General features: G+C 47.3%; 1 pseudogene; it reads left to right on the top strand.

The window, feature by feature from the left end:
- Positions 1-10892, top strand: part of LOC111963094 (gephyrin-like) — a 42686-nt pseudogene that overhangs the window by 25820 nt on the left and 5974 nt on the right.

Below are 10892 nucleotides of genomic sequence, written 5' to 3'. Positions count from 1 at the left end.
GTGGTTGTGTGCCTCGTGTTGGTCGTGTTGTCGGTGGTGTTTGTGTTGTTTGTGTGTGGGTGTGGGTGGTGTGTCGTGTGTTGATCTTGGTTGCGTCTGCGTGGTGCGGTTCAGGTGGCGGCGGCGGGGGTCTGCTGCGTGCCAGGCGCTGTGCGCTGGGGCTTGTTGCGGCGCGGCGCGCGTGCGGGCGCGGAGCACTGTCTTGGGTTTTTCGATCTTGGGCTCATCAATTTGGCGGGGGGGTGCCGCTCCCCGCGGTGCTTTTGTTTGGCGTTGGTCCGGGGCTGGGGTTTTTGGTCGGGCGTTGTGGGGTGGGGTTGTGGTTGTGGGCTCGGTTTGGTCGTGGTGTTGGGTCAGGGTCCGCTCGGGGCGGGGGGGCGGGGCGCGGGGCGGGGCGGTTGTAGTTGTCCTGTCGGTGGTGTCCGGTGAGTCTGTGGCTCGTGCGCAGTTTTTTGGATGCTGTTCGGTTGCTGGGTTCAGTGCAGGGTGGGTGTTGTTATGGGTCTGGGGCGGTCGGCGGCAGTTCTAGTTTTGTGTTGAGGTGTCGTTTCTTGGTGAGGGTGTCAGGTGTTGTTTGGTGATAGGTGGGTCGTGCTCAGTGGTAGTTCGGGGATTGGGTCGTGGTGCTGCTAGAGTTCAGTTTTGGTGATTGTCTTCTCGATTTGCGTCCTCACGGTTTGCGCGGGGTGGTCTTGTGCTCAGGGGTTGTCAGTTTTGGATGTCTTCGTAGGTCAGGGGCAGTGTTGGATGTTCTTCTCAGTGGTTGTGAGTCTTCTAGTCGTTTTGGATGTTGTCCTGAGTCAGCTGTAATGGATGTCTTCTGCAGTCGTGTTTTGGATGTTATCTCAGTTCAGTTTGGATGTTCTCTTCGAGTTTTTGAGCTTTGAGTCGTTGAGTGTCTGCTGTGCGTCGTTGGCGGTGGTCTTGAGGCGATCTGTTGGGTCCTTAATAATCTGTTGCGCTATGTCTGTGTCCATAGATGGATTCTTTTTCTATTCCATCTGTTTGGTGTAAAGGGATGATCTAGCCTTATTACTGTGCTCATGGCGAATGTGGTAAATTTTATGGGGTAGTCATTTTAGGGTCTGCTCTATCAGCCTTCAAGGCAGGGGAGAAGCCTGCTCTCTTCTCTTTCTTTCTCCCTCTATTTTATGTTCTCTCTCTTCATTATCTCTTCTCTTCCCCACCCACCCTCTCCCTCCCCCACTCTCTCTTTCTCTCGCTCTCTGCTCTCTGTCTCACACACACACACATGTTTGTTTTATCTATATTTTTGGGGACCAAATGATTGATTCCATTCAAAACCTTTATACCTTATACCTAATTCTAACCCTAACCCGACGGCACAAGATGTCCGACTTGGTCCGAAATGTTCTTGGTTTTACTATCCTTCTGGTCGCCCACAAGTTAACCAAAAACACACACACACACTCTGAAAGAAAACGTTGGGTGTAGGGTGTGTGGATACAGTTGACCATCACTCACACAGTGAGCTAGTGCATCGCAATGAGCCATAGCTCTCTGAGACCAACCCAACGTAAATATGGGCAATAGTGTACTGTCACGCTGGTCACATGCTGTTCACACTTTCCGATGGCAGTTAAGTTGTGGACTCGGGTTACTTTGCAAAGTGCTATTTTGTTCTTGCTGGTTAATATACGTTCAAATGAACACCTAAAAGATCGATGGGCCCGTAGAGCGATGAAGAGAGTTGGCTAATAATAGTAGTAGTGGACATGGGATTACCATTAATAACAGCTACAACAACAATATTAATCAGAACAACAATACATTAAAGCAACAGTAGTAGACCAGTGTCAACATGACTGAGAAGACACATGACCTGGTACGAAAGACAAAACAAAACTAAGTTAAATGGGAAATATTATCAACATTACTTTGCATTTTTCACTGGCTGTCCCTCAGGCTGTGGCAGGAGGACACATATTTGGCTGCCAAAACTGCACATTTTGGCTTTTCACCCAATAAATATTTGAATTTTTCTTCATCTTTTATAGTTTCAAATTCTTTGTATTGAATTAAAATTTTGGGAAAGAAATATGCTCTTAGGTCTGAGTATTTGTCACAGTGTAGTAGGAAATGCACTTCTGTCTCTACCTCTCCCCTGGAGCAGAGTGAGCACAGCCTGTCCTCTCTGGGCAGCCAGGTTTGTCTGTGACGACCGGTCTCTATAGCCAGACTGTGCTCACTGAGTCTGTACCTAGTCAATGATTTCCTCAGTTTTCTATCAGTCACAGTGGTCAGATAGTCTGCCACCATGTACTGTCTGTTTAGAGCCAAATAGCATTGAAGTTTACTTTGATTTTTTGTGGTGTCTTTCCAATAGGTTATATATTTTTCTTTTTGTTTCGTGATGATTTGGCTGGTTTGGTCTCTCTCTCTTTCTGCCTTTCTTTCTCTCTTTCTATTATTCTGTCTTTCTATCATTCTCTCTCTCTTTCTGTCTCTGTCTCTCTTTTTTTGTGTTATTCCTGGCTCTGTTTGTTCTCCTTTCATGTGCTGAGAGTGATCTCCCCACTCTCTCCCTAGAGGTGCTTGTCTCTGCTTGCCTGTGTGTGTGTGTAGGAGAGGCTGTAATAAGTAGCTCCTCTGCGTTAGCGTCAGAGCTAGTTAGCGTCACCCCTTTCTCTGTCACTCACATATAGCAAAGGTTTCATGTGATGTAGGCCTTTCTGTGTGACTGGCTTTTGTCCTCTTCACATTCAACAACAGCTACTCAACACTGTCTTGTCCTACCATCATCTGTCTCTGTGCTGTTGTCAACAGATTATGACAGCATGGTTATAACTTCTCTGCCCCATCCTCACTGCACTGCGCACACAAACACACACACGCACATTAACCAAAACATAGAGGGACTCTGCCTCCCCCGCCGAGGGACACCGCCGAGGGACACAGCTTATCCCACCAGCATGCATATCACATTTTGTGTACCCCTAAAATGTATGTGTGAAATTACAACCTTTTTTCTCCTCTCTCTGTTTCTCTTTCTCTCCTTTATCCTATTCTATCCTACTCTAGATGGGATGGGTCGAGTCTTAGCTCAGGACGTCTATGCCAAAGACAACCTGCCTCCATTCCCTGCATCAGTCAAAGATGGCTACGCCGTGCGAGGTGAGACGCCAGTTCTAGTGGGTTTAGAGTTCAGTAGTTTGAGAGATTAAAAACTTTTCATGCTTGTTTTTGTGTGAGTTTGACCCTTGCAGCTTGTTTTCAGATATAGAGGCATTACTGTTCTCTCTCTCTCTCTCTCTTTCTCTCACCATCCCTTCTCTCTCCTTCTATTTCTCATCCCTCTCTCTGTTCCTCTCAGCGGCCGGACGGTCCTGGAGATCGCTTCATCATTGGGAGTCACAGGCAGGACAGCAGGTGAGCTTCCTTACAGTTTGTGAGCCCTGGTATTTTGGAGTATCCCTCCCCTCCCTCCCTCCCTCCCTCCCTCCTCCCTCCTCCCTCCCTCCCTCCTCCTCCCTCCCTCCCTCCTCCCTCCCCCCTCTGTGTGTCTCAGTGTATTCCCATGCTATCCTGCCATGTGAGTTACACAGTCACTGGCTCACTGTGATTACAAGATAATCCACAGAGACAGACCCTGTCTCTCTCTCTACCTTTACACAGAGACAGACCTGTCTCCTCTCTACCTCTACACAGAGACAGACCCTGTCTCTCTCTCTACCTCTACACAGAGACAGACCCCGCTTCTCTCTCTACCTTTACACAGAGACAGACCCCGTCTCTCTCTCTACCTCTACACAGAGACAGACCCTGTCTCTCTCTCTACCTCTACACAGAGACAGACCCGTCTCTCTCTCTACCTCTACACAGAGACAGACCCCGTCTCTCTCTCTACCTCTCACAGAGACAGACCCGTCTCTCTCTCTACCTTACACAGAGACAGACCCGTCTCTCTCTCTACCTCTACACAAGACAGACCCTGTCTCTCTCTCTACCTCTACACAGAAACAGACCTGTCTCCTCTCTACCTCTACACAGGAGACAACCCTGTCTCTCTCTACCTCTACACAGAGACAGACCCTGTCTCTCTCTACCTCTACACAGAGACAGACCCTGTCTCTCTCTCTACCTCTACACAGAGACAGACCCTGTCTCTCTCTCTACCTCTACACAGAGAGACCCTGTCTCTCTCTCTACCTCTACACAGAGACCCCGTCTCTCTCTCTACTCTAAACAGACCTGTCTCTCCTCTACTCTACACAGACCCTGTCTCCTCTCTACTCTACACAGACCCTGTCTCTCTCTCTCTACTCTACACAGCCCTGTCTCTCTCTCTACTCTAACACAGACCCTGTCTCTCTCTCTCTACCTCTACACAGACCCTGTCTCTCTCTCTACTCTACACCAGACCCTGTCTCTCTCTCTACTCTAAACAACCTGTCCTCTCTTACTCTACACAAGACACCTGTCTCTCTCTCTACTCTACACAGACCTGTCTCTCTCTCTCTACTCTACACAGACCCTGTCTCTCTCTCTACTCTAACCAGACCCTGTCTCTCTCTCTCTACTCTAACAGACCCTGTCTCTCTCTCTACTCTACACAGACCCCTGTCTCTCTCTCTACTCTACACAGACCCTGTCTCTCTTCTCTACTCTACACAGACCCATGTCTCTCTCTCTACTCTACAACAGACCCTGTCTCTCTCTCTACTCTACACAGACCCTGTCTCTTTTCTCTACTCTACACAGACCTGTCTCTCTCTCTACTCTACACAGACCTTGTCTCTCTCTCTACTCTACACAGACCTCTCTCTCTCTCTACCTCTACACAGAGACAGACCCTGTCTCTCTCTCTACCGCACACAGAGACCCGTCTCTCTCTACTCTACACCAGAGACCCGTCTCCTCTCTCTACTCTACACAGACCCTGTCTCTCTCTCTCTACTCTACACAGACCCTGTCTCTCTCTCTACTCTAAACAGACCCGTCTCTCTCTCTACTCTACACAGACCCGTCTCTCTCTCTCTACTCACACAGACCCGTCCCTTCTCACTCTACACCAGACCGTCTCTCTCTCTACCTCTACACAGCAACCCGTCTCTCTCTCTACTCTTACCAGACCCTGTCTCTCTCTCTACTCTACACAGACCCTGTCTCTTTCTCTTACTCTACACAGACCCTGTCTCCTCTCTACTCTCACAGACCTGTCTCTCTCGCTACTCTACACCAGACCTCTCTCTCTCTCTACCTCTACACAAAGACAGACCCTGTCTCTGCTCTCTACCTTCTAACAGAGACCCGTCTCTCTCTACTCTACACAGAACCCTCTCTCTCTCTCTACTCTACACAGACCCGTCTCTCTCTCTACTCTACACAGACCTTCTCTCTCTCTCTAGACCGTGCTCTCCTCTCTACTCTACACAGACCCTGTCTCTCTCTACTCTACAAGACCCTGTCTCTCTCACTCTACACAGACCCTGTCTCTCTCTTCTACTCTACACAGACCCTGTCTCTCTCTCTCACTCTACACAGACCCGTCCTCTCTCTCTACTCTACAGAACCCTGTCTCTCTCTCTCTCTCTACTCCACACAGACCCTGTCTCTCTCTCTACTCTACACAGACCCTGTTCTCTCTCTCTACTCTACACAGACCCTGTCTCTCTCTCTACTCTACACAGACCCTGTCTCTCTCTCACTCTACACAGAACCCTGTCTCTCTCGCTACTCTACACAGACCCTGTCTCTCTCCCTACTCTACACAGACCCTGTCTCTTCTCTACTCTACCAGACCCTGTCTCTCTCTACTCTACCAGACCCTTCTCTCTCTCTACTCTACACAGACCCTGCTCTCTTCTCTACTCTACACAGACCCTGTCTCTCTCTCTACTCACACAGACCCTGTCTCTCTCTCTACTCTACAAGACCCTGTCTCTCTCTCTACTCTACACGACCCTGTCTCTCCTCTACTTCTACACAGACCCTGTCGCTCTCTACTCTACACAGACCCTCTACAACACTCCACTCTGCTTTCTGGATTAAATCCATAATAATACATTTAAATAGTACATTTTAGAATTCTCACCAACAGCCTCCCACGATGCGAACACCAGCCTCCACTATGGACACCACAGCCTCCACATGGACACCAGCCTCCACTATGGACCACACAGCGCATCCACTATGGACACACAGCACTACCACAGCACATGGCCCACAATGGACACACAGCTCCACAATGGACACACAGCCTCCACAATGGAACACACAAGCCTCCGCAATGGACACCATGCCTCCACTGTGACACACTGCCTCCGCTATGGACACACTTGCCTCCGCTATGGACACACTGCCTCCGCTATGGACAACACAGTCTCCACTATGGACAACAGCCTCCACAATGGACACACTGCCGCCGCGATGCGACACCACTGCCTCCGCTATGGACACACTGCCTCCGCTATGGACACACAGCCTCCGTTATGGACACACAGCCTCCACAATGGACACACAGACTTCACAATGGACACACTGCCTCCACTATGGACACACAGCCTCCACTATGGACACACAGCCTCCACAGTGGACACACTGCCTCCACAGTGGACACACTGCCTCCACAGTGGACACACAGCTTCCACTATTGACGCTCATGTTCAAAAGTTTATCTTGTGAAAATTGTATATAGTTGATTTCTGATAATTCAACTTCCCAATTGAAATGTTGATAACACTACTTCATGCCGGTAGTTATGATGCAGTTAAAATGCCTTGATAGATGTGTTATAAGCATGTTTAGCACCTTTATAATGTCCAACCTGCATGTGTGTCTCTGTAGCCGACCCACACAGTGATGCCGGGCCAGGTGATGAGGGTGACAACAGGGGCTCCTATCCCCTGTGGGGCGGATGCTGTGGTGCAGGTGGAGGACACAGAGCTGCTTCGAGAGTCTGACGACGTGAGTCAACACCCAACTTCTCCCTTCTTTCCTTCTTCTTCCCTCTCTCTCTCTCTGAAGACGTGAGTCAACCAGCACTCTCCCTCTCCCATCTCCTGTGGCAACTTCCTGACCCCCTCTCAATTTATTTCAATGAACTTTATCCGCATGGAATATACTATACAAATACATTACAATAACATACAATATGTCTCTCGCCTCTCTGTTTCACAATTATCTTTCTCCTCTGTCTCCAGTATCTCCTCTCCACAAACAGACAGCCTTTCTGTATTGTACATGTAGACTTCATCTGCCACAAACCTCTTCCTAACAATAGTACGGAATGTACTGTATCTTCTTCATTAACCGCTCTGTTTGTCGTTGCAGGGCACAGAAGAACTGGAGGTGCGGATCTTGGTACAGGCACGCCCTGGACTAGACATCAGGTGAGTGAGAAGTTTAAGGTTGTACCAGTCAGGACTGGTGGGCTCTATTTCATTTAAATCCAGTTAATTCAGGAAGTAAACTGAAATTCCAATCCCAGTTTTACTCAATGCTTTTCTGTAACAGAACTCTACCTCTAGTGCTGAGCGATTAACCATTTTCCCATCACGCCGTTTCTCTAGAGAGAAATCAAATAATTCACAAGAGAAACCAAGTTAAGAACCATCTGGGACGCTGGGCTGAAGGGAGTTCTAGTTTTCATGAAGCAAATATTCAACTACAATCATCAAATCAAATCAAGCCTTGTTTCTACAGCACATTTCAGATATGGAATGCGACGCAATGTGCTTCACAGGATTTTATTCTTTAACAATAAAAATAAAAGCTGAAATATTTACTACACAACAAAAGTTGGATAAAAAACTAAAGAATGGCAGGAACTGAATGGCTAAAAAGCCCCCTGAGGAAAAGCAGAGCTAAAAAGGTGTTTTAAGATCTCTTTTAAATATGTCAACAGTTTCAGCCCCCCTCAGGTTCTCTGGCAGACTACTCCAGAGGCTGGGGGCATAATAACTAAAGGCTGCCTCTCCATGACTCTTGGTCCCCCTCAGGTTCTCTGGCAGACTATTCCAGAGGCTGGGGGCATAATAACTAAAGGCTGCCTCTCCATGACTCTTGGTCCTAGGCTTTGGGATAGTTAAAAGACCAGAGGACCTGAGGGACCTACTGGGTACATGACTTAAAAGCATGTCTGACATGTATTGGGGTGCACCATCGTGGATTGGTTTAAAAACCAATAGAAGAATCTTAAAATMAATTCTAAAACTCACAGGCAGCCAGTGACCATAATCCATTGTGCCTGTTCTTTCTTTGGCCTGTTCTTTCCAGCTCGGACAGAGATGGAAACACTTTTACGCCTGCTATGTTAAGTTAGATACACATAGACTGCATAGACTGAATGAGAGAGGAATGTACACAACACAAGGACGAGAGAGAGGGATAGAGACCGTTTGTGAAAGTATACCATATCTACTTTGAAGAACTAGTAAAATGATTTTGTCAGACAGCTCTGCAGCATACTTAGGCACGCTAGTCTTGCTAAATAGGATGCCTGAAGACAGTACAGTATGGGAGAACAGAGATAACGTTGTCTGGCTGGCTGGCTGTTACTGCCTGAACAGAGATGAGATGATGACATTAAGGAGGGAAACATAATTAAATAATTTTTTAAAGTTATATACCCAACTGCAGTATTTTATTATTTCATAGTAATTTCTACCGAATGTGAACCTTACAAAGACTTATTATGTGACTTGTTAAGTACATTTTTACTCCAGAACGTATTTAGGCTAGACATGAAAAAGTGATTGGATAGTTAATGACTCAAGACATTTCAGCTTWAAAWTTTTTATTCATTTGTAAAAAAATAAAATAAAAAATAAAAAATATTGAATAACATCATTCCACTTTGACATTATGGGGTATTGTGTGTAGGCCAGTGACCCACAAATCTAAATGGTATCAATTTTAAATTCAGGCTGTAACAACAAAATGTGGAAAATGTCAAGGAATGTGAATACTTTCTGAAGGCCCTGTATCACGTTGTAGTAAGTACATTTTCCTCAGTAAAGCAGCTATCAGCAAAGTCCAAGCTAGTAAAAGGGAGAAGGGAGTCAAGTGCGAGTAATTTATATATAATCACGGTTCCCAATTCTCCTCTTTAACAATAAGACTGTTATAATTACTGACTACTCCTTTAACCCTTACTTTCCCCTATTGTCTGTGAACTAACCTGTCTTTAGGTTTCACTTCGCTTTACTTCACGCTGTCTTCTTTTGTCAGTACTGCTTTTGGTTGGTTCGTAGATATGGTACCATGCTACAGTACTAGTGTAATGTGCGTAGTCACGTCTGCTCCCGCTCTTCCCCCCCCGGCGCTTGAGGGCGCCAGGCTGCCCTGCATCACTCACTCCTATCACCAATTACGCACACCTGCCTTCCCTCGTCACGCGCATCAGCGATATTGGACTCACCTGGACTCATTCATCATCTGTTTATTTCCTCCCCTATATTTGTCAGTTCCCCAGCTCTGTTCCCCGCTGCTGCATTTATTGTCTTTTGTCTGTGTTACTCGTTTGCTGACGCTGACGATGTCCGTTCCACATGAAATGTTTGACTCCCCGTACATGTTGCCACACCGGCGGTCACGAGTCATGAAGGCAGTGAAATTCCACGTGACCGTAGTACCAGTACTGTGTCTCTGCCACTCACCCAGCCCCCTCTGTCTCCCCTCCCTCCAGGCCTATAGGTCATGATATAAAGCGTGGGGAATGTGTCCTGTCCAAGGGTACCCACATGGGCCCTTCTGAGATTGGCCTGCTGGCCACCGTAGGAGTCACTGAGGTGGAGGTGCAGAAGTTCCCAGTGGTGGCTGTCATGTCAACTGGCAACGAGGTGAACACACAAACACACATATCCATGCACACATATTTTGCCATCATTCATGGTATCTTTTATACCTGGGATTGCGGTGGCAGGTAGCCTAGAGGTTAGAGAGGCGGGTAAGACATCAACCGATTGCCGGTTTGAATCCCAGGTTCTGACAGGAAAATATTGCAAGATATGAGATGGTTTCCTGTAGAATATGAACAATAAAGTAACCTGTGTGTGTGTGTGTAGCTGTTGAACCCAGAGGATGACCTGCACCCAGGGAAGATCAGGGACAGTAACAGGTCTACACTGCTGGCCACCATTCAGGAACATGGCTACCCTACCATCAACCTGGGCATCGTCGGAGACAAGTCAGTCAACAACACTCAATCATAAGCCTCAGTAACAATGGCTTCATCTACCCTCCTAGAAAATATTGGMCTGGTTTCCTGGACACACATTAATCCTAGTCCTGGACTAAAAAGCATGCTCGATGGAGAATCTGAAAGCACAAGGCTAAAATCTGTGTCTGGAAAGCTATAGATTCATCTACGATCAGAAAGATGGGAGGGTATGAACTGTGACCTGTGACCTTTCTCCTACAGCCCAGACGACCTCCTTAATGCCCTGAACGAGGGGATCAGCCGTGCTGACGTCATCATCACCTCAGGAGGTGTGTCCATGGGAGAGAAGGTAAGATTATATTCAAAAAAATATGATCTGTATCACAACCGGCCGTGATCGGGAGTCCCATAGGGCAGCGCACAATTGGCCCAGTGTCGTCCGGGGTTACGGGAGACTGGGTAGGCCGTCATTGTAAATTTTTATTTGTTCTTAACTGACTTACCTAGTTAAATAAAGGTTAAATAAATAACAAATGAGTGGTGAGGCAGTGAGCTTATTTAGATGTATTTTTATGAGGCCACTGTGTTTGTGAGAGCAAATTAAATGGCTAGGGGGTAGGGGCTAGGGGCATTGTCCTTTGTCAGATGGCATCATTCTAATGCTACACGCAGTTGAGACAATGGGGCTAGGGGTGGAGTTTGGTCTCTATGTTGAACCTCGAGTACTGTGCATCTGCTGTTCTGTTCCAGCTGTTACTCCTGCTGTTCT

Source organism: Salvelinus sp. IW2-2015, linkage group LG4q.2 (genome assembly GCF_002910315.2).
Source record: "Salvelinus sp. IW2-2015 linkage group LG4q.2, ASM291031v2, whole genome shotgun sequence".
Taxonomy (NCBI): Eukaryota; Metazoa; Chordata; class Actinopteri; order Salmoniformes; family Salmonidae; genus Salvelinus; species Salvelinus sp. IW2-2015.
This window is presented reverse-complemented; position numbering and strand designations above follow the sequence as displayed.